The sequence below is a fragment of the Ceratotherium simum genome, chromosome 8 (genome assembly GCF_057802395.1).
Source record: "Ceratotherium simum simum isolate JZ-2026a chromosome 8, ASM5780239v1, whole genome shotgun sequence".
NCBI classification, from domain to species: Eukaryota; Metazoa; Chordata; class Mammalia; order Perissodactyla; family Rhinocerotidae; genus Ceratotherium; species Ceratotherium simum.
Genome location: NC_141907.1, coordinates 80,659,634 through 80,685,089, shown reverse-complemented (window position 1 = coordinate 80,685,089; position 25,456 = coordinate 80,659,634). Strand labels below are relative to the sequence as shown.

The following is a 25,456-nucleotide window of genomic DNA, read 5'->3' as shown; positions in this document are numbered from 1 at the left end:
TCTACATGTCTTGCCCTTATCTCTGGAAGATTCCTCCTCTTCTCATCCCTTTGTTAGTGGTGACAGCTGCTCAAGTGCTCATAGCTTTCAGGATTTTAGTTCATTGTGGTTTCTTTGCATACCTAATTCTCTGATTTTTTTAAACTGATTTTGTAGCTTACCCAGGTTCGTCTACTTCTTTGGAAGGAGTGATACTCACTTGTGACTTTCTACATACTAACTCCAGTCGGTGATTAAAAATTATTATTCCTATATTACTAATTTGAACTCTGTTGCTCTGGGACACTATAAAATTCAAAGCCAAACTCAGGAAATTATAAGGAAAAAATCAAGCACGTAAATTTATCTGTGCCACCTCTCTTCCTTTGTTTCACACCATGTTCCTTTTTCGTACTCAGTGTTTGCCTTTGAGGCTTCTAATTCATTTCTTCAGTACTTTCTTTGTGCCGACTTCCTCAGCTGATTGGGATGTACCATTTCTTTCTTCAGGCCAGCTTTTCTTTATATAAAGACACATGACTCTCCCTGATCTTACATCTGGGTCTTATGGTAATTCTTTTCTTTTAAAACCCTTCCCATCTCTTGTCAACTTCACACAATTAGATACTCAGCACAGTTTCTACTGAGAATTTTTTGTAAGGTATGTTTCAAATGATGCATATCCCCGTGGATCTATCATGTAAGTATATTGCTATGATTAATCAACATATTAACATATATTATCAATTGTTTTTACCTGATTAAATTCCCTCATATCTAATTACTGAGAATAACATCAAAAAAGGTGATTAGCTCTAGGGAGTTTCTATATATTTTATTGTTATATTTTTATATTTCTCTAAATTTCATAAACATATTATATAATTGAGCACTGATTATATATTATGATTTGTAGATTAAGAAATTTTTATTTTCAGTATTATTGAGGTGACAATATTTGATGCAACACTGCAAGCGTAGACACTCACTTAAATCATTATGTTTAGTTTTAGTGTGGAATACGAGAAGATGAAATCTTCTTATCATTAAAGCTAAAATGTAGCTACGCTAGAGAGTTCACCCCACCCTATGGGAAGTCCAGATTCTAAAACACAGTAGCAATATTTAGAGATTAAACCCCACAGTCAGTAATGCTGCCTAAAAATGTGATGTACTTATACACATTTTGGAATGGCAAAAAAATAGGTTTTGATTAGGAGAAAAAATACCATATAATTTCATTCAATAAAACATCACTTAGCTAATTCTTAATCTAATTAAATACCGAAATTTAAATATTCAGTTCTCCTATATAGCCCATTATTACCCATTTGCAGGAAGCAAATGATCCAGAAATATTTAAAATTTGAAAAATATGTGATAAAAATGTGAAATTTATCTAAATTCCACACCTGAGCCTCGCCAATTACTATTCAAATGGTTGTTTGAATGTGCGTGTCTTTTAATCACATTAGAGTTCTGAGTTAGGGAGCAGAATGTCTAGTCCAGTTGCTACGGCATGTTTAATTCTTCAGTTTTCAGAAGAAGTGAGAAAACCCCATCCCACTATATGACATAGAATATTTTGAGATGAACAACTCCTTAATGAAGAGTAGAATGAGAGTTGTGATAGACTATTATCTAGGGAAATGTCCTAGCAAGGAAAATAAAAGTTGTAGAAACATCTGGGTTGGATTTTTGGCATAAGCAACCAAAAGTTGTACTCATGTGGAGCAAACCTTCCCAAAGAAAACACAACTGAAGTTGTCTGCTTTTATTAATGCTCCTCACTGGTGAATCTCCGGTGGTGATGGATCACCCTCATTTAAGGAATGATGTGCTGGAAAAATGCATTATTTTCAAGAGTAACAGAGTGGATTAATGCAAGTGTGTACTGAAAAAAATTCAAAACTCTCTCATGATGTATGCTGATTCCCGGGTGTTCCCCATTTGCACGGCTGTTTAAGCAAGCACTCTAAATGGAAATGCACTTGATATTTTTGCAACTGGGTGTGATCAAACAACATTAGAATTTAGCTGATTTCTCAGAAAACCATTAAACCAATTTCTTCCTCATTTCCAATACTTGCATGGGGAGAAAGAGGAATAAAAGACATTTGATAAAATAGATGCCCTAAGTGAGAAGCTTCCTGGGAACAATGTAGGAGAGTTGACGTCTTTGTTTTTCTTTCCCTCCCTTCCTTCTTCTGCCACAACAGTCCTGGGCCACATACATCATCAGAGGAGGATTTTGATCACCTGTCTCCAGGCCTTGGTAAAGCAGTTCAGGATAAATGTTCCATAAGGTACCTTGAGACTGAGTTATGCTTTCCATTAATGTTTATGTCACAGGACTTGTTAATACAGAAATATTCTTAAACACTCTGTAATAAATGATTTTGGCCTTACAGTGCCTGGTAGTAGACAACTGAGCATTAAATTCTGCCAGGGAAGTAAGAGATAACAGTAAGATGACTATGTCTGCCGTGCAAGATCACCAGGCACATGTACTTATTATATTACCTGGTAGAAGTTAGGGTAGCCTATGAAACAGGATGATGAGAGCAAACGTAATGTCAGACCTGTTTGTAGCTTTTACCTTTATAAGAGGATTCCTGTTGTTTTATTGAAAAAAAATGGATCAATTACTATTTTAGTTATCTACTGTTGCGAAATAAATTATCACAAACTAAGCAGCTTAAAATAATACACATTTATTTCCTAACAGTTTCTGTGGTCAGGAATCAGGGCACGGATTCGCTGAGGCCCCTGCTTTAGGCTCACGAGGCTGCAAACAAGGTGTCCACCAGGGATGGCATCTCATCAGAGGCTGGACTAAGGAAGGATCCACTTCCAAGCTCACGTTGTCGGCAGGATTCAATCCCTTGCTGGCTGTGAACTGGAGGTCTTCCTCAGTTCTTTGCCACGTAGGCCTTTTCACATGGCAGTTTGTTTCATTAAAGCCAGCAAGACACAGAGCCAATAATGAGTGTCTGCTAGAAGATGGAAACTACAATCCTACGTAACATAATGACAAAAGTGACACCCATCACCATGCCATATTCTGTTGGCTAGAGGCAAGTCACAGGTGCTGTCCACACTCAAATGGAGAAGATTACACAAGGTGTGAATATCAGGAGTCAGTGATCATTGGGGGCCATCTTAAAGTCTGCCCATCACAGTTACTAAGCCCTGAAGTATTTCTCTATTTTTGAATCCAGTTACGTCTAAATAACTTTATATTCCTGCAAAATTCTCTATAAATATTTCTGTGAAGGAGAATTTGTAGGCTTGAGGAATTCTAAGTAATGTATTATTAGATCAGTGTAGAAATTAGAGAACATATATATTTTTAAATCTTTTCCCACCCCTTGCCAGCTACAGAATATAGGGTAAATTCTAGCCTTCTATGCCTCTGTTTCCTATATGTGAAATAGGGAAATTATGGTTATCCTGTCTACCTCACGGATATATTCTTATATTAAATGACATAAACCAGAAATAAAGTGCTTTGAAGAAATAGGTTGCTTATAACAACTGACTTGCTATACGACAGGTAACCTGCATTTCCCCAGGTTTCCCTAGTCTGAGATCTCATACGTAATAACGACTTGAAGTGCTTTGATCCCACAGCTCACATGTTTGCCACACTTCCTCCTGAATTTTCTCTTCTGAGTTTTTCTGTGAGCTTCCAAGGAATGTCTCACATTCTCATAAACATTCTCAATCAGCTGCCAAATGCTACCCACAATTTCTTACTTTTCCTCCTGCGCTGGCCTCCCTGGGAGAGGTCCTGGGAACCTGCCAGGTCCACCGTCTTCTCTGGGAACAGAGCCCTGGAGCTTTGGAGGTGGCCAACCTGTGATTTCAGAGTTTAAATAGAGCCAATATAGTACACGCTCCCCTTTCCCCCTAAGTTTCGAGTCATTCGAAGATAGACATAGGAGCTAGATAAATGTAGACTAAAATATCAGCTTCGTCGTCAGTGGAGGTGGATTAGAAAACACAGCTTGGGTTTGTGATTGTACATGGACTTTCTAATAGCTGTTGCCTGAGTTCTGGTCTTGGAAAAGTCCTTTTAGGAATACAGTGTACGCAGGTTGTGTCCACAGATCTGCTGCAAGGGGAAATCACAGTCTCATGCCCACTGAGCCTGGGTAGCAGGAGCAGAGAGTGAGGCCCCAGGGCATGGGCCGCTAACTAATTGAGGAACCTGGACCAATGCAACAATGGGCACCAGATCCTCCTCATCTCACCAATCAGACCAGTCAATCCTTTTTCTGTGGAAAGGAAGAACTAAGGAAAGGATAGAGAGGCCGGAGGAAGAAAGTCACATCAATGGGGAAAATGGAATGAGATAGCCCCTAACGCGGTAGTGCTCTAAGGCAAAGTTGGTGACTAACTGGTCTCTCATCTTGAAAGATTGCTCTAAAATAGAGGGCACCAAGCAGGGCTACTTCTGTCCTAGTGAAGAGTCTGACAAAAGAGTAGCCCAGCTAGGGGCTAGCTCTGCTGCCCGTACGTAATAGAAATGAAACATTGCTGGCGTGTTGTGATATTTACTCCCTGTGACATGGACAGGGCCTTGGGCTAGAAGCCGAAAAACAAACCAAATAGCACCACAATACAGCAACAACAGCAGCATCTCGCTAACACAGATTTATTTCTGTTGATTGTTTTTGCAAGGTCACACACCTTGGTTTGTCGAAAGCCAGTGGTCAAGTTAACTGAAAACCTAAAAATAATAATACATGTCATGGTGCTGTTTACTGAAACTAATTTTCTTCTTTTATTGTCTAAGTAGTAAATGGCTTAATGTGCCCCCCAAGAAGTTTTGGAAGATCACAAGAGTATAAAGAAGAATATGTACAAAGGAAAGTGAGATGGTTTGTACTATTTCCAGAATACCAGGTCTGATTCAGACAATGAAAATGAAATAATAAGTGAACCTGTTTTTTAAATGACATTAAATAAAAAATCAATTTCTTCTTGCCCCCATTAAATATACACTGAATGCAAAAATGTTTTAGACCTGTTTGAAGAAGCAACAGATAAAACCAGTCCAGGGAGCTCTTGTGTCCCAATCTAGTCTGCCTGTGTCTTACCAAGTTCTTAGAAAGACAGAATTTTGTTTTTATTTGTGGGACGCTCCACTTAGCTACATGTCTATTGGGGCAATCTTTATGATTGACTTTCTTTGCTCTTGCCCTCCAATGAAAAGGGGTTGGTTAGTTTCTCTAGGCCTGAGTTATTTCCCAGGAAATTTTCAGTCTCTCATAAAATTAGGCTTCTCTTCTCTTCAAGTTTCCAAGTGACGCCCAAGAGTACCAGCAGCGGAGGTTCAAGCCAGGCCTTCTCTTGCACTCCCATTACTCTTCTCCACTTATCTTCAATGATGACTTGGAAATAGATGGTGGAAATGAAACTGAATTTAGGAGTCCGGAATAAAATGTGCTCACTCAGCACATTTTCTATGTTTGCCGTTGAGGGAAAAGTAAGGTTCTGTCATTCTGATTAGATCTTTTTATTTCTGTATGTAAACAAGTTGGGCTTACCAGATGCTAAGAATTTGTCACAATCTATCTTATCTTCTCCTTCTGATGCCTAGCCCCATGTGTTTTGTTAGGTAGTTACACAATCACAGGGGCTCCACAAATCTGAAGGTGGAATCTGATAGACCATTTTTCTCTTGAGGAGGGTGATCTTGCATTTGAGATTTAAAATGCATTATATTGCAGGTGTTGACCCAACCCTTGCTAATGCAGAGGAAAGTGCAGCCTCATGACAGGAAAGGGAGCTAAAAATGTTTCCTGCTGTGCTTATAGCTCTGTCATCACTGTCCATTATTCTTTGTAGACGGTTTTATTGGCTGCTTTGCTCCATAACTCTTCCGCTAAGCAGTTCTGATCTCAAAAACAACTCAATCATCCACCTGTCCATCACCCATCATGAGTCCCGTTGTGTCATGACTAGATGGAAAATCACTGAATAAAATACCTCACTTTTAATGTAGAACCAAAGCAAGACAATAAGGACTGTGTTTTGTGCTTTCTCTAAAATTAATAGTGCTGATTCTAACCAGCCTCTACGATAGATGTTGTAGCAGCTAAGCATATTTATACTAAGAGTGTAACTCTTTGGATTGTGGTCCTAATTGGCACCTCTTCCCCAAATGCTGGGGACAATTACGACAAGAGGAAGTTCATACGTAGCGTGAATAGGGTGTTTTGGCTTGGGTTGTCACTTTTCACTTATTTCTTGTCACCTAAAATCATATCTTTAAAACACTGACATAGGCCAGGATAGCATAAGGGACTGGGTCAAGGATCATTTTTGTGAAGTCATTCATGCTAGGTCTTTTTGAGGAGATAAATGTAAACCGGACATTTAGAGGAGATTGCTGAAAAAGTAAGAAGATTACCAATAACATCAAAAAGTTTTGCTTGTAAAAACAAACAACCCCCCCATTCTTCTTATTTTAATCCAGATTACAAGTTAAATAATTATATTTATGTGTTATATATTCTTTTTTTGCAAAGCCCTATTTTCTGAAAAGGACTCAAATGAAGACTGCAATCATCAGCGTTTTAGAATTTGCGACAACAGCCGGGATATCCATGCCTACGCTCAGTAATTCTCACGTTAACTTTTAGTCACTGCCCTCCCATTTCAATGGTAGTACATAGAAACTTGCAAGATATGCTGGATAATACAATCAGTACAACTCTGATTAGTCATGGGCTCTATGAGGTTATTCATTTGTTTGTTCAAAATAGAGATAATACATTAATTGAAATAGCTTTATAAGTGCTTGGCCACTGTGAATCTTGTAACTGATCATATTTCCTTTGTTGCCATCAGAAACCTGAGAGTCCACGCTTAGCATGTGAAAAAGTCCTTCTAATGTGTGTTTTTAGACTCACCTTAACATGGCTTTATTTTGTATGTGCGTATGTGCGCTTGTGTGTACCCCATCTTACAGAGTATATATGTATATGTACACACACACGTATGCACACTTGCACGTGTATTTTGTATATTTTGCATACATGAAATGTGTTTTGAGTTTAAACTGGGCAATAATTAATGAATTAACTAATTAAAGACTATGAGACATACCAACAGTTCACCTCAAATCACCTTTCCATTTGGATTGTCTTTGTGCTGTTGCCATTGTTTGAAATCTCCTGAGAGATGGTGCTGATGCTTTATGTTAGCATGCTAAAAATGGGTCAGATATTTCTTTCTTTGTTTTTTTTTTTTTTCCCCAACTCTCATGTGTTTTGTTTTGTATAATAGATTCTTTCAAAAAGGTGGGACCTTGCCCTTGGTTTCTAAAGAAGCATTTTGTTAAGTTCGAGCCCAGTAATCACAAACAATGTAGAACGTAATGGTGCGTGATAGACATAGTTTGCTTTTCTAAGGATTTCAGTTACACTTCAGTTTTTATATCCAGCAAATGAAAATGCCTTTAAAACCTCTCATCTGTATATAAAAGTGAGTAAAAAACAGAAAAGAATAGAAGTGAATAGAAGCTACAACCACAGATTTATGTTAGAAATAGAGCAAGATGGCATTGAAAGAAAGAGAAATGCATTTTTAATAATTTTATAGAAAAAAACCCTTCAGATTACAATTTGCATCACATATGTTTAGTATGGATAACTTAAAAGAATGTTTGACATTAGCGGTATCATAATCAGCCTGTGAGGAGGGACTGTAATGACCAATTGTGCAGGCACCTTCACCCTCCCCACTGGTCACACCGGCTCTGTGGCCACCTTGTCTGAAGGCTCCCCCTCCTCCGGTCCAGAGGTACTGGAGGTAGTCTCTCCAGGTGAACGCCTTGTGCTCCATTCCTCTCCTGACCTAATACTCCTGGCTCACTGCAGACGCCCTGGATGCTCTGGGTCTCCCTAGTTCCTAAGCATGCAAAAGGCTGTATTGTTGTGTTTGGATTTCAAAGTCCTAATTAAAATTCCTTAACTATCAGGAGTAGATTTTTTTTGAACTGCAAAGCTAGTTAGAAAATAACTGAGGCAAAGAGGATTTTGGCTAATTTAAGCCTGTTATTATTCTTCCCTATGAAAAGCAAAGAGAAATAAAGGAAGAGAGAGGCAAGAACAAAAGCTCTTCGCCCATTATTCTCTGAGTTATAACTTGGAGGTGAAACCTATCCATCCTTAAACACTCCGCTGGATGTGGTAGCCACCCCATTACAGAAGGAGAGCACAGAAAGATTAGATGATTATTCTGAGCCTTAGGGTGCTCAGCACAGAGTGAGGATCCCATTGTCTCTGCTTTTCTGTTAAGACCCTGTACCCATCTTTCTATTCTCCCGTTGAAGGGATCCAGAATTTGCCACTGTGGCATAACTATTATTTTGAGCTGAAGGCATTTGAGTTCCTGAAATCCTTTATCTGCCTAAAAGCAGAGCCTCACAAAGGAACTCAATGGTCATAAATCCCCTCCCTGAGGGCAACTGGGGAAGATGAGTCTTAACACCAGAGACACACAATGACAAGTGGACAGCACACCTAAAAGACATTGTCACAAAACTATCAGATCTCCCATCTGTTCTCCTAAGAGCCCATTTATCTTACTAAAAAATCATTTGTTTTCCCCTAAGTGCCTTTCTCTATGCCTCCCTTCTAATAATTCGTTTTCCCATAAGTGTCTTTCTCCCCATCCCCTTCGCCCATGTGCCCTAAATTCTAGCCACCACTTTGAGTCACCTTTCTTGGTGAACTCCCTTACGTACACAAGTGATTAAAATCTGCCTTTTCTCTTGCTAATCTGTCTTCTGTCATTTTAATTTGCAAGTATCCAAGAAGAGCTCAACCTAAGAGGGTAGAGGAAATGTTTTTCCTCAAAGACAGGATTTTATGCTTAACAATTTTAGCAAAAGTTCTCTCTGCCGTTTTTTAGGTGGCTTCTAGAAGTCAATGTATTATAGAATTTTATATATATATATTTAAAAAGATAAAGTTATAGCATGTATACTCTCATGTATACATAAATTTATTCCTTATGGTTTTCACATATCCATTTATATAAAACTATTATTTCTGAGATATCTTTGAGACAAACAGAATCTTGAGAAAATATTGTGTTTAGTAAAAACTGTGGACTCTGGTAAACGAGGATTTTCCCCCAATTCTTTCTTACTACAGAATCCAGTAATTCAAAAGGAGATTACATTTTTTATAATGCATAGAAAAACTTGAAATTCAAGTTCATATTACCAAATGTAAAATGCAGTCAGAGCTGCCTTTCCAGAGGAACTGCCTTGCTGTCTTGAACCTCAGGCTGGGCCAAAGCTTTGGACTGGGCCAAAATGGCAATTGTTTTATGAGCGATTATTTGAGAAGTCAGCAGGAGAATGGACATCCTGACCACAAAGACCAATGATTGTGGACTTTCTGAAGATAGAATCAATAGTCAATCAATGTTTAGCCAACACTGGCTCTCTGCCTCCAACTCCAATTAAAATTCTTTGTAATACTACTTCCCTCTTTGCCCTTAAAAGCCCCTGACTATTACTCCCTAGCAAGAATTATTTGGGTTTCTACCTGAAACTGCGCCCCCTGAATTACAATTCTTGATCCCAAATAAACAGTTTGCCTCTTACTCTAGTTTCTGGTTTTGTAGGTTGACAGTTTCTATATCTCCTTTCAGGTGAGAATTAGGTCTAATGCATTGTTATTGCTCAGAATCTAGCACTGTGTCTAACAAAAAAGAATTGCGGAATAAATGTCTATGAAATGAATAAAGTAGCAACTTTCAAGGCAGGAAATATAAGGTTTTGTTTCCCTAGTGCTGTGGGTGGAATTGTGTCCTCCAAAACATGTCCTGACTCCCAGTACCTCGGAATGTGGAAACAGGGCTTGGAAACAGGGTTGTTGCAGATGTAATTAGTTAAAGTGAGATCACGCTGGAGTAGGGTGGGCCCTTAATCCAATATGACTGGTAACCTTATAAGAAGAGGAGAGACAGATACAGAGGGAAGATGGCCGTGAAGGCAGAGGCAAAGATTGGAGTTTTGCTGCTACAAGACGAGGAACACCTGGAGCTACCAGAAGCTGGAAAGGACAAGGAGAGATCCTTCTCTAGGGGCTTCAGAGGGAGCATGGCACTGCCAACATCTTGATTTCAGACTTTTAGCCCCCGGAACTGTGAGAGAATAATTTTCTTTTGTTTTAAGCCACGCAGTTTGTGGTCCTTTGTCAGAGCAGTGCTAGGAAACTAATACACTAGAATGTTTAACTGTCTTGTTTTTGTTATTCAGGGTTATCTCTAAAATGAAATTGGTTTACGCAAAAGAATAAAAACAAATGTGATATTTAAGGATTGCCTCTGCTCTGCAAGGTACTGTATGGTGTTAATGGTCTCCCAACATGGCATCCACCTGAAATGTAAGCTCTTTGAAGCGAACAAATGAATGAATGAACATGTATTTACAAGTTACTGGGTAATAGTAACTTAGGGAATGCAATATCCTTTGGTTCCAAATGCTCTAAATTGGGAGCAAACTATCTTTAGAATCATAAAAAAGTGATAACACATTTTTCTTGGAATCTATAATGACTGAAGGACACAAAATGGAAGACAATAGATTCATCTATCCATCTATTCATTCATTTATTTATTTATTTTAATTTTATTTATTTATGTATTTCCCCCCCAAAGCCCCAGTAGATAGTTGTATGTCATAGCTGCACATCCTTCTAGTTGCTGTATGTGGGACGTGGCCTCAGCATGGCCAGAGAAGTGGTGCATCGGTGTGCACCCAGGGTTCCGAACCCGGGCCGCCAGCAGCGGAGCGTGCGCACTTAACCGCTAAGCCACGGGGCCGGCCCTATTCACTCATTTATTCATTATCCCCTGTTTCAGGGACATAGCAGTGAACAATACAACGAAGGTCCCTCCTCTCAGAGGTTACATTCTATTGGGGTACAGCAGAAAAAACAAAATATAGGACATATTGGATGATGTTATGAAAAAAATAATTAAGTAGGATAAGAAGATGGAGAATGTTGGAGGAAGGTTGTTCTTTTAGTTGGGGTCGTCAGATGACGTGTCTTCCATAAGGTAGCATTTGAATGGAATAAGGGAATGAGCCTTATATATGGATCTTATGGATCATATATATATATATGTGTACACATCAGATTTATACATATTTACATATATGTGTGTGTATATATAATCTGAGATTATATATACACAGAGTATATTATATATACTCTCAGATTATAATGTATATATAATCTGAGAGTAGAGTGATTGGGCAAAGGAAACATGTCCTAAGGTGAAAGTGTGTTTTTGGAATAGTAAAGGAGCCAGTATTGCCTACATAATATGAGAGAGTGGGAGAAACATGTGACGTGAGATCAGAGAGGTAACTGGAGACCAGATCATGTAGGCTATGAAGGCCATTGTGAGAATTTTTGCTTTTCCTCTGAGTAAGCCTGTTGATGGGTTGGTTATAAGCAGAGGAGTAATATTATCTTGAGGATTTCAAGTGTCCTTCTCACTGATGTGTGGGAGAATACACCACAGGGCAAGTAAGGGCAGAAGTCAAGGGACTAGTTAGATGGAGATTGCAGTAATCTATTTGAAAGGTCATGGTGACTTGAACTAGTGTGAGAAGCAGTTGGAGTCTGGATGTGTTCTGAAAATAGAATCCAAGATTTGCAGGTGGGGTCTGTGGGTAGACCTGAACTGAGTTTTGTCAGATGAGTAAACATCATGGTGAAGAGGGGAGTGGTGAAGGTGGGAGAGAAAAGGACAGTATTCCGCGCCTATTTGAAAGTATGGAGGCTTTTAAGGAAACAGTACATGCTTGAGGAATTGGAAATCCTTTGGAGGAGGAGGAGAAGAAAGACAAATGATAAAGGAAATTTCAGAGCTCAATAGGACTCAGCTTATGTTGGACCTGTTGCTATGTTATGGAGGTTGGAGTTTATCCTGAATGCGGTGAGGAGTCCTTGAAGGATTTTTGAGGAGAAGTGAGGTAGTACTGTATTTACAGTGTAGGATGCTAATGCTGACAGTTTTAGAGACGAGGTTGCAGATTTTGCAGTATCTCATCTGAGAGATGATGGTGGCAGTAGCACTAGAAATAGAGAGGAATGGAGAGATAAAAGAAATTTATGAATAAAAGTGGCCAGACTTAATCATTAGTTGAATATAAGAGGTGAGGGAGAGGGAGAAAGCAAGGATAACTCCAAATTTTCTGACTTGGGTAATTGGGTTACGGTGGGCCATGACTAGGCTTGTCCACAAATAGCTCCTAAGAGGACAAGAAGGGAAAGCTCCTTGGGCCTGGTAGCAGAGGCATAAATCAAGGAGGATCGCTTAGTGCTGGAACAGTCTCAAGGCCTGAAGGCCTGGGTGGTTCAGCAGACTTATATGAAAATTTGCTTCAGAATACTGATGGAGCAGTAGGTGAGCCCAGATTTCTGTGTTTCTCTGACCTGGCAGACATCTTCTTCTCTGTGGGTCATCAAGAACATCAAAGTTTGAGCACTTCGTCTCATGAGAACAGGGAAGAAATAAGTAACCATATCTACCACATGTATCCTTTGCACTTCCTACTGTGGCTTCATGAATAAACCAGAGAAAAGTACAAGCCAAGCCAAGTCATCACCATCTCTAAGCTTTCAGCCATTACCAGACTAGCTCATGGGTAGATGATGGTGCCATTAATCAGGTTTGTGAATAATAAAGGAGAAAAATGTTTTTGGAGGGAAGGGTGGGAAGGATAGGAAATCCAAGAAGAGATTTCCTGGGTCTGTAATTCAAGTTTAAAACCTGTGTCTGGAGCCCCAATGAGGCCTGGCTTCAATCATAGATATGGATGACATTAGGGAACATAGGAAATCTCAGGAAGAGATCAAAATAAGGAAAGAGAAGAGTCAAGGATTGATTTCAGGAAATATCAGAATGCAAGTTATTAATGCAGAAAGAACATCCAGAAGAGGAGACTGAGATGGAACTGCCATCAAGGTTGGGAAACAGGGAGAAAGTGGATCTTGGAACCCAAGGGAGAAGGGCTATTTAGAGCTGCAGAGAGGTCAGCTGAAGCAAGGAATGAAAACTCTCCATTGGATTTAGTGACTGGGAGGTCACAGATGATGTGAGCTGTAATCACTGTGATAGAGAGGCACAGAATCAGATTTCAGTGGGCTAATTAAATGGCAGGTGAGGCACTGGAGACAGTGTTTAACACTCTTCCTGATGTATAGGCTTTTAGGGGAAGGAGAGATCAGATGATGGTAGAGGAGAATGTAAGATCAAAGAAGATTTATTATGTTAAAAGATAAACTGAGGCATATTAAAAATTTTAAGAGTTTATTTGAGCAAAAATTGATTCAAATCAGGCAGCATCCAATCCAGCAGATGGAAAGGACCTCAGAGGAGCTGTACAAAATGAAAGACTTTTACAGAGAAGGGAGTGGGAACAAGGAAGTTATACTTGACAAAAAAGCAGGTTGATGATTGCAAGGTTACTTTCCTTAGGAGATGGCAGGGTCCTATCAGGCAGATGGCCTAACCAGTGCTGATCAGGCAACTCCTGGTTGACTGGTTTAAGATTCCATTTCTGGGAGGCCTGAAACTGTAATTAAGTCTTGGTTTGGTGACATTGGGGCTTATCATAAATGAATCCATTTTGAGCCCATTGTCTTGTTTTTTTTTAACAATTATAAGTGGCAGAGGCTGTAGAGTGTTTGCATGTTGAGAAGAGAAGAAAGTTTTAAGCAAGTTTTAAGACAAATTGATTGAACATACCCCAGATGGAATAAGCTACAGAGTAAGGCCCTGGAGAAATCAGATGATTCCATTATTCTAAGGTCTAGATTTTGCCTAATGAGTTTGCTGGAAGAATATTTGCACCAAGTGTTAAAATCATTGCTGGGAAAGTGGTTTATGTAATGGTTTAAGTAAACCAAGTGTAGACTACTAGGAACTGAGACCAAGAGAGGACTAATTAAAATTATCCCTTCACCCTCATAAATGCTGGGGGGTTAAAGTGAGAAAATGATAATGTAGCGCACAGTGAGCATTCCATTAATGGTGGTTCTTTTCTGAATGTTCTGAAAAAGATATTAGAATATGAGACCCTAAAATGTGTCAGAATTAGAGAGCTCATTACCAGCTCTAAGAAAACTTGTCTCGACTAGGACACTGTAGAAACTGGGCAGAGAAGTCTTCACAAAGGCAAATCAGGAATTCCAAGTCTCTTCATGCACCTTAATAAAAGAAGGGGCTTGAGGGAATCCAAGGCACAGTGGCACATGATTCAGACAGCTTATCAAGAGTCCATGAATGCCGCACTTGTGAGTTCTCTTCGAATAGATTCTATAAATGATAGACTCTTAGGAGAAAAAGAAGAGCAAGAAATACACCTACTGATCTCTGAGACAAATGGAGCAGACAACTCTGTGATTGATTTCACCTTATTCCTATTTCAAGGCAGATGCTGCTAAATATGGGCCCATTCACAGTCAACAATGAATTCCTATCGTCATGTATGTATTTTAAAATATGCTATAACTTTTTTTCACTTATCTTTACTTTTCATACTTTCATTTTTTTTCTTTACACTTTCCCACAAAGCTTTGAAGAATGAGCCTTTGTTGAAAGAATCTGTCAAATAATCCATCTCTCTCCTCCTCCAGTTCAGTATTACTTTCCTTTCTTTGGCAGTCCTCTCCCAGCCTGCTGGATGACTTGCCTCATTTCAGGCAGTGGGCTTTGCCCTTTGCACCTTTCAGGCCATCATTAGTCATTTCAAAGATTTTACAGAGCAATGATAACGGAAACTGCTATTTGAAGGACTTAGTCTCTGCGTTATTTTTTTGGCCTTGACAAATACCTATTGGTAATGAAGACTTCAGAGGGTCTTCATTAGGGCCTAAGAAAGGAACAGCAGGAAAATTAATTACCTGAAGCCAAAAATCCTATTTTCCCTTTAACATTCCAGGGCCGCACTTTAAAGGCAATCAAATGGAGTGTTGTTTGGCAAATAGTCAGCCTGTCTTGAAAAGCTGAGTGTAATTAGATGCTCTCCTGTCTGTCATTAAAGACAAATTGTTTGTAAATGGTTAACATTTGAGTACTGCACTGCGTCTTCAACCTTTACCATAATTATATTTCCAATATTGACTGAAATATTCTAAACTGAGAAATGGAAGTTTATTGCAAGGCTAATTGCTTGATAATGAATTACTGCTGCTCTTAAGAAAACTCGCACTATTTATTTCTTTTGCCTTCATTTTCTTCAGGGGATTTGACATTTGCAATTCAAATATACTCAGAAGAAGTCTTCTGTGAAAAGAATCATCCATCCCCTAATAGTGGCTAATTTTGTTCCTAACTGGAGCTGTGAACCATTCGAAGAAAAAAACCTCTCAGCCCTGTCCAAAAGCCACTGGTTTGAAAGAAACCCAGATGTCATTAGGGTTGTCAGGACCCCCTGATGAGAGATAAGGATGAATAAAGCATTTTTGACTGTTAGAGGATGTTTGGAGACTGTGATGTCATCAGCTTCTCCCACGCTTGATAGCAATTTATTCATTATATTGTAATCTACTTAATGCAGTCTTCTTATTTGGTCACTAGTCACACTAGATAAAACCAAGCCGTCCAGAAAAAGGACACAAGACGCACGCTCCTGACCTTATGGTGACACTGGTTTAGACTCTTCTGCTTCTTTCAGATGATGTTTCCAAACTGCCACTTGCGCCTGTCTCATGAAGAATCGGCGTCACTGTGCTGATTTCATCAGTACCATTTCAGTACTTTCGTCTTAAGGACTGAATCTAAGAGAGTTGAGAAGAAGTTTTTTGTTCAGAATCCTAAACAAAATAATATGGATATATTTCTGGTTATAAAATTTACAGCTTGTTGTTTTTCAGTGGTAATTACTATCATTAAAACTGAATGCTTCAAGGTGCAAATGTCAAATCTATTACAGGAATGTTAGCAGAACCCAAATGCCCATTTCTCCATTGTCTGTCCAATAAAACTTCTATTTAATAATAAATAATAAACAATAAACCATAACTTAGCCATTAGTTATTTAAAGGTGACTACATGCTGGGGAGTGTGCTAACTCCTTGTAAGTATTTTCCATTTAATTTTCACAATGACCTTATTAAATAGATATTATTCTTTCTCTTTTATATATAAAGAAACTGAGGCTTAGAAACATTATTTTCCCTGGACCCACAACTAGTAAATGGCAGAGCCAGAAATCTGAGCTATGTCGTCTGCTTTCGAAGTCATGTTCTTTCAAATAGACCATTATTATCCAGTTGTCTAAACATTATATGCTATTGTTTTCCACTCTTTTGAAAATGGCATCATAAATCCTATGGAAATACAATGTTGTAGGCCCTTGACAAACTAAGTATAGGAAATTAAGTAAAGCTCCTTCTTTGTTAACAAAACTCATCTTAACTGCATTATCTATATTTAATGCATGTCCCCTGAAATTATAGAGGAAGTCTAGAACAAGGATCTGCAAACCATGGCCCCCTAGCTGATGCCTTTTTTTATAAATAAAGATTTATTGGAACATGGTGATCCCCATTCATTTACATATTATCTACGACTGCTTTCATGATAAAATTGTAAATGTTTCCAGAACATACCACTGTGGTGCAAGGATTATTTTGAGCTGAAGACATTTGATAAATAAATGGCAAGCAATAGGATATATTGGAGCATATGAGGAAGCCATTTGGTGTAAAACTAATTCAGCTTGACCTTGTTTTTCCAAAAGGGGCCTGTGGTCTCTGAGCAGTCATTGTATATCTGCTTTAAGCAATTAACATGTCTCAAAGGCAAGAACAAATGCCCTTAAGATATGGATGCAACTTCCCCCACATTGACATTTCCTTAAGGATAAGCATTTCTCCCTAGGCTAGGATTTGATTGCTGCCTTCATCTGTGACCACCCAACTTGAGACAATAGACCTGCCACCAGCCACGCCTATGGACACAGCAGACCTGTTACCCACTCTGTCCATCATCGCTATGCTGACAGGGCAATCTGTGACTATTGGAAAATAGACATTGCAATCACGTGTGATACATGCTCTTTGACAGTATATAACCACTCTATACGCCCCACTTCTTTGGTGCCCTTCCTTCCTTGGGGAATGAAGGCCCCAGGCTATATGGTCCTCAAAATTTGGCTCATAATAAACTCACGCCAATTTTGATTTATAGATTGATTATGGATTATTTGCTTTGACATTTCTTTGTGTAGTCGTGGCAGGATTTCAGAGAAACCCACCGGAGACCACCTGGAATCTACACTGAACCGGTATTTGGTACAAATAGGGGCCCATTGAGCCCCCCTGGATCACTGAATTCTTCAGGTGCCCCTGGTGAGTTCTCCTGAAACCCAGACCTCCTTATTTTAAGTCGATGGTCTAGAGTTTATTTGATCTGTTTTCAAGGCTTAAGACTAGGTCTCTTAAGGGGGTACCGGTACATACCGTAGGTCAGAGGAACCTACGGGGGGGTTTCCTAGGGCAGAGGAGCCTAGGGGGAATTTCCTAGGCCAGGGGAGCCTAGGGGCAACTTTTGGAGTGAATGAGGCAGGCTTTAATTTGGCTTTAAAATTGGAAAGAATTGTGTTTATAACGTCTGAACAAACTGCTTGATAGAGAAATGAAAGACTGAATTTGTTCAGCTCCAAAGCAAAGGGACATTGCTCCTTCCAGCCAAAAGGCGTTTTTCAGGTGACTGCAAAAAACCTCAGGGGGAGTGTCAGAGGTGATCCTCACGACGTGCAGTGGTCCCATAGGGAACTCCACTATCATTCACGTTAATTAATTACAGGTTCATCTGGGGATGCGCATATGAGGGTTTGTCACCTGTACTCCGAACCCCCACAGTGGTACCAGGCTGCTGGAGGGAAAAACTGAGGCATGTAGGAGAGTGATTACAATCCTTTTTTAGGGAGTGACACTCACAAGCAGCACACTTCTGACCCACTACACAGTCCCTAGAAACTGTTCAGACATTCTAGCAAAACAAAACTAAAAGAAAAGCAGGAAATCGAGCTTGCTCGACCAGTTCCTGGCTGGGCGGCCTCCCCTCTGAACTCCAGAGACTTGTGCAAGTGCTTAAAACAACAGGGGTCCTAAGACTGAAAAAAAATGGGGGTGAAAGAAGCTTTTGCAGACGGAAACTGCTGAATTTTCTAAAACAGCGGCTATAAAATCTTTATGGCATCTGTCTGTTCTTTATGTGTGTGTCTATATGTATGTTATATATGTGTGATTTTTTACCTCCAGAGGGTATGGTCAAAATTAAGAGCTCTATTCAATTTACTTGAAGTAAGCGCTTACAAAAGTTATTTCTAAATGAAGTTAACCCAAATGTTTTTCAAGTTAACGTGATATGAAATAATCTTTGGTAAATAAAAGCTTATTTAAGCTTGTGGGTTTTCAGCATCGAATATAACGCAGACACGCAGCCTTTATTCATCAAATAAGCTGATGTTATTTCTACTACAAAACTGGTTAACAAAAATAATAACTTAAATGATGGCTAATATTATCTAGTGTCTCATGAAGTCTTGTAGACAATCTAAATAATTATTGAGAACAAATAACTAAATAGATGTAAAAAAAGATGAGTGTTGAGTGAACTTTTAACAATAATTATGTGTTATTGTGTATGTACTTTTAAAATAGCTTCCAAAATCTCTTTGGTAGCATAAAACTTTGAAGTTTTCCTAGGTTAAATTAAATGATAAAACTTCATTGAGTATCTAGATCATTTCCAAATAAGATATTAGACATTGATTGCTAAATATAAGCTTAGCTACTTTTGGCTTCTTATTACAGGAAAACTAAAAGGTGTTTTGGCTCTATTGGTAAACATGTCTTGTGCTTTATTAAGTATGTACTATGAAGTAACGTATTTTTAAAAATTACAAAAGATATTCATATATTTGCCAAGCCACGAAATGCTAATGTAAAAGAAAGTTTATAATTGCTTACTTAGTTTTTACTTAGAAATTAAGGTTTCTAAGGGTTAAAATGTCTAATTAGTATACATGATTAAAGCTACTAAAAATTAAGAAAAATATGTTTGTATTCAAGGAGAGTAAGATGTATGTTTTCACAAAGAAGATATGAAGAATGGAAATATTTTTGTTTGTTTGGTTAAGAAAGATAAATTTGTACTAAAGTACTAGGAGGAAAAAGAAAAGCAGGGGACAAATTCTGAACATAAAAAGTAAGTTATAGAAAGTTTGTTGAAGAGGAACCCTGAGGGAAGAGTTTTATACATGGTCAAGTTGGCTAGGATTAAAATAAATTTAATTAAGGGAATAAGTTTTAATATCAGAAGTAAGCTGGTACCAAAAATTAAAATTCGGTTTTCCCTTTCTTTTAAAAGGATAATTTTCTTAAACTCTTAGTCTGCTCTTGATAATGAGATTACTATGTAAAAAGGTTTTTCTTTACCTTTGAGTAACTTTATCTAAAGGACAGAGATCTATGTTTTGTTAAGGTAATTTCCTATGTTCAAAAGACTGAGGCCTCTCTATTAAGGTTTTTTGACTGTTTAAATGCTGTTTGTCCTTGACTGTTTCTGTTGTCACTTTCTGAATGAATAACTAAGCATTGTTTCACTGCAACAAGGTCAGCAACCCCTTGATTTTGTCTGACCAAGTGTTTTAAAATCTTTTGATTTTTTGACAAGCTCCCCAAAATTCATATCCTAAATAAAATCTTTCTTTTGACTTTCTTCTTTGAGAATTTTCAAAGGGCCCTGGCAATTCTCAAAGAAATTTATTTTCTCTAAAGACAGAGGTACTTAACTAGTTAGGCTTGTTTGGTATGCTAAAATGCATGGGAAGCATTGTCAAGTAAGTGATAAACCTTTATAGGTTATATTGCATAGGTAAATATTACTCACTGTTTTAACCCTACTACCTCGCTTCCAACATCACAAGATGAAAGGCCATGACTGTGTTCTATTTAATTTGGTTTACAGATGGGTCTTACTTCAATGATAAGCAAGACATTATCAAGCTAGATATGCTGTCCAGCCTCGAGAATGCCTGCTAATTCCTATTAACTCTGCTAACCCAGTAAAAGACTTCCTTCTACAGGCTCAAGACATCACCACGGAAGAAGAGAAACAGATATAGCAGTCAAAAGGGGGAATTTTTAACAACTCACAGATGTGGTTTGGGCCCAATAAGAAACTCATAGTACCCATTGGAGCACAATTGCCACTGCTCCAGGATATACACCAATTAACGCAGTGGGCACCTGAAAAGATAATTTTGTGGGGAAAACAACGCTTTTGGAAACTTTCTCCCACAGTGGCTCATAAAGCCTACACTGGTTGTATTATATGCCCAAAATATAATCTAGGGAAACTGCTTCATGAATTGCAAGGCCACTTTCCCTTGACTAAGGGACCCTTTGAGGTGTGGCATTCGGACAAAGTCTCAAGGATAAATATATCCAAGGATATATCCATCTCAAGGATAAATATATCTTGTAATGATCTGTGTGTTCTCACATTGGGTTGAGGCCTTTCCTTGCAGAAGAGGGTGGGCTTTAGACAAATTACTACTAGAGAGAATAATTCCTGTTTGGGGAATTCCTGCTGAGTTAAATAGTGGCCATGGAACTCATTTCACTGGACAAATAATTAAATCTATTTGCAATATTTGGCCAATGATGCAGGATTTCCACTGCGCTTACCATCCCCAATCCTCAGGACTGCTGGAAACAACTAACAGCACAATCAAAACTCAACTGGCAAAGCTTTCAGAAGCATTCAATCTCTCATGGCCAAAAGCTCTTCTGCTAGTGCTCTTCAGTCTTAGATCTACACCCTTTGGTAAACATCGGCTGTCTCCCTTCGAGATAATAACTCGACAGCTTATGCAATTAGACAAAGAAATGTATAAACCAACTTTGATTAAAGGAAATATCTTAATTATTGTCAAGGTCTCATTGAGACACTTAAAAAAAAATGATGAGAGGTTGGTAGCTGATTCTTTTTACAGAGAGCTCCCGGATCTTAAGGATTATAACCTGGAAAATTTATTTATCAGAAGAGTCATCAAATAAAAAAACTCTTTACAGCCCTGTTGGAAAGGACCATACCAGGTACTTTTAACCAATTCATGCGCTGCAGAATCAAAAGGCATAGACTTATGGATTCACATTTCTGGTTTTAAGAAGAGGCTTTTCCACCTGAGTGGGTTTCGGTTCCTATTTCTGGTACCTGACTTCAACTGGCCAATACAAATATCTATAAACCAGGATGAGAAGAAGATGGCATCTGTTGCAGAGAGCTGTCCGAAGACTCTGGACCAGGCCTGTACTCCCAACCTTATATCTCCTCATTTAAACCTTTGTTATGCTTAAACTATATACCTATTTTATAATTGTTACATTTAAGATTTTCAGAATACTATCATACTTAAAGAAAGTGATTGATTTGGAACAGACTGATCTCGAAGGCCAGGCATTTACCGGGTGGCTCCTAATAGAACTCAGTGGTTATATGGAACAAATCTCTGGCCTCGACTACTGGCTGCATGGCTAAAACACTGCACCCCATGCTTCTCTTGGATGCAGGGAAGGATTCACAGTGACGCTTGCTGCCAACCTTCCACTCTTTAAGGCCAGACAGGCTCATTCAGTGTTCCACTGGTATGACCACTAAGCAGTTGGCTATATTTTTTCCTTCTTTGGGGCTAAAGGATGTCATATCACATACAGAAGCCCTTAATGACAATCAAGCAGGAATTGCCTTATTAAATACTAAAATGTCTTTAAGGAAAAAGACTGTCCTTCAAAATAGAATGGCTTTAGATATTTTAACTGCATCCCAACGTGGTACATATATAAATCATTCAAACAGAATGCTGTGTTTTTATACCTGATGAGTCTTCTAATGTGTCATCTCTGCTAAAGCACATGAAAAGGCAGGTGAATGTTTCAAGGGATCCTACACCCGGTCTTGAGTTGTTTGGTTGGCTCCCTCGTGGTATAGATTCCCTTTGTTGATCCAGATTGCAATTCCTATTTCTATTACTTCTTGGAATTCTTGTGCTAGTCATAATATTTAAACTAATTGCTGTTTTCTTTACTCAGTGTTGTAAGACTGGCATGTGAGCTGGAGTAATGAAACTTGAGATGGTCGATTGACCTTATAACCCTGGACAAATTTCCTTTCTGATAAGGACTATGCCTAAGAACTCATTTTAAACTAATCTTTTCAAGGATGTTTAATTATTATTATTATTATGTTTTTTTGTGTGTGAGGAAGATTAGTCCTGTGCTAACATCTGCCAATCCTCCTCCTTTTTTTTGCTGAGGAAGATTGGCCCTGGGCTAACATCTGTGCCCATCTTCCTCCACTCTATATGGGATGCTGCCACAGCATGGCTTGCCAAGTGGTGCATTGGTGTGCGCCCGAGATCCAAACCGGCGAACCCTGGGCTGCCGCAGTGGAGCGCGCGCACTTAACCGCTTGCGCCACCGGACTGGCCCCAAAGATGTTTAATTATTATCATTGTTACTGTACTTGTTCTATAATTGTGAACAATGTAAAAATAAGGAGTCATAAAAAAGAAAAAAAGAACATATACAATGTTTGTGCAACAACCTAAAATTAATCCAAAACCCATGAAATGCTTCCTCTGTTAATATATATACCTCTATGCTTGTCCACTATATCCAATTAATTCCCCCCAACGTGGATGACTGGGCAAATAAATGAGATAAAAGACTGGCACCAAGGGACATGATGGACTCAGGCCAGGCAGCAACCACCCTGGCACCAAGGGACAATATTTTGATCATCAATGCTTTCTATCAAAAGATTGTAGATGAAAAGGGAGAAAAACGATAAATAAATGGCAAGCAATGGGACATATTGGAGTATATGAGGAAGCCATTTAGTGTAAAACTAATTTGGCCTGACCTTGTTTTTCCAAAAGGGGCCTGTGGCCTTTGAACATTCATTGTATATCTGCTTTAAGCAATTAACATGTCCCAAAGACAAGAACAAATGCCCTTAAGCTATGGATGCGACTTCCCCCACATTGGAATTTCCTTAAGGATAAGCATTTCTCCCTAGGCTACGATTTGATTGCTGCACTCATCCTGTGACCACCCAACTAAAGACAATAGACCTGCCACCAGCCATGCCCGTGGACACAGCAGACCTGCTACCCACTGTGTCCATCATCGCTATGCTGACAGGGCAATCTGGCAGGGCGATCTTGTGACTATCGTAAAAGGGACATTGCAATCATATATGATACATGCTCTTTGATGGTATACAACTGCTCTGTACACCCCACTTCTTTGGTGCCCTTCCCTCCTTAGGGAATGAAGGCCCCAGGGTATATGGTCCTCAAAATTTGGCTCATAATAAACTTACCCCAATTTTGATTTATGGATTGATTATGGATATTTGCATCAAGATATTTAAGAGTCAAGTGATGCAAAAAAAGACTTTTTCTGAACTACCCTTACCTGCCTAAAAGCAGAGCCTCCTAAAAGAATTCAGTTGTCATGAATCTTCTCCCCAAAGTTCACAACCAGGGAAGACGGACTTCTATTAACAGAGATGACAAATCTGCACTGGGATAAGAAATCAGCTAAACAGAAATTATTACAAAACTATCATACCTCCCATCTATTCTCCTAAGGGCCAATTTATCTTTCCTAAAAGTAAATTGTTTTCCCATAAATACCCTTTCTACTCCACCTTTTCCCCTATTAAGATGGTATATAAGCTTCAAATTCTAACTGTCTCGTTTAGCCATGTTTTCTGTGAGCTCTCTTATCTCCTGTTAATCTGTCTTTTGTCAGTTTAATTCACAGGCGCCCAAGTACTGAATATCAGAGAGTTGAGGAATTTTTCCTCCCCAAGAAATGCAATGTCAAATAGTTGCAACAGAGATCCTGTGGCCCACAAAGCCTAAGACATTTGCTATCTGGCATTTCAGGGCAAGTTTGCCAACACCTGAGGTGGCTGAAACATTCAGAAAGAGGATATAGACCTTCACTACGTTTTGGCTCACTTCACAATAAATATGAAGTTTATATGAAAGGGCACAACCATTTTATCTACTTGCAAATAATCATAGATGATGAAGGAAATATATAAGCTTGTTGACTGCCATGTTGGCAATGTGGTCCCCAGCAATGAGAACCTGGATAGCTATTTATTGTCATAAAGTTACTGTATCATTGTTGTAAAATTTCTATCAAATGTGCCTAATTTAAGTTCCAATCAGGTATATAGTACGTAGTGTATCTGTGACACGATAAATATTCAAAGACAAATAATCTGGAAAATCATTATTGTTTAATTTCTATTTTTACAGATTTAATTATTTAATAATTTGCTATGCATGCTTTCTCTTCTGTGAATTGTCTGTTCAAGCCTTACTAATCTTCTCATAATTATTTATAAGCACACATATACATGAGTATTTGCTTTTAATGCTGTATGCTTCTTTTGTAGAAAGTAAAGATATTTTTTAATGCTAGCAAAATTTATCTGCATTTCTGTTTATGATTTTTTCAATCACTTACACTTCTAGAAGTTCTTAACCTATCCTGTAATTTTCTGTTAATTTATATTTTCTTATGATATGCTATCCTTTGAATTTTTCCAGTTAATTCTTTATTAATACATATGGAATTTATGTAGGAATCTATTAAGTGGTATGAGCCAACACAAATACATACGCATATTTGACTTCTTCCTTATGCCAACCACCACCATCACCACCACCACCACAACCAAATAACTAAGCAAATGCCATTGATAAAACAAGGGCTCACCTTCCATTTCTGGAAGAAGGCAGACTGGCTAGGGACCTCAGGACCTAAGGAAGAACATAGTGGTGAATGTCCTTGGTTTTCTTTTTGTCTTTTGTGTTGCAGACTTGGAGCAGAAGGTGCTGGCAACCCAGAAGTAAACTTCACCAAAATTAAAGAATGGAATCATACAGAATGTGTTTTCCGATCACAATGAAATCAAACCAGAAGTTAGTAACAGAAAGATAATAGGAAAATTTCTAAATATTTGGAAACTAAGCATACTTGTAAATAATCCATGAGTCAAAGAAGAAGACTCAAAAAACACATGGAACTGAGTAAAAATAAAAACATAATATATTAGAATTTGTGTGACACAGCTAAAGCAGTATAGCCCAATAACCAATAAAGAAATGTAATTCATTATTTTAAAATTTCCCAAATAGAAATCTTCATGCCCAGATGGTTTCACTGGAGAATTCTACCAAAGATTAAAGAGGCAATAACAACAATTCTATACAATCTTTTCCAGAAAATAGAAAAGGTATTCACTCTATGAAGCTAGTATTACCCTGATACCAAAACCAGAGAGTAACAGTATAAAAAAGAAAACTACAGACCAATATCCCTCATGGAAA

The 25,456-nt window shown here is 38.5% G+C and overlaps 1 long non-coding RNA gene across 1 annotated transcript in view; it reads right to left on the bottom strand.

The window, feature by feature from the left end:
* The window catches only part of LOC147916518 (uncharacterized), a 31,629-nt gene extending 6,625 nt beyond the window's left edge, over positions 1–25,004 (bottom strand). The window contains exons 1-2 of the long non-coding RNA XR_015553021.1: positions 24,843–25,004; positions 15,664–15,806 (exon numbers count right to left, since the gene is read on the bottom strand). This is a non-coding gene — a long non-coding RNA (uncharacterized LOC147916518). The remainder of the gene's footprint in view (positions 1–15,663; positions 15,807–24,842) is intronic.
* Between the last annotated feature and the right edge of the window lie 452 nt (positions 25,005–25,456).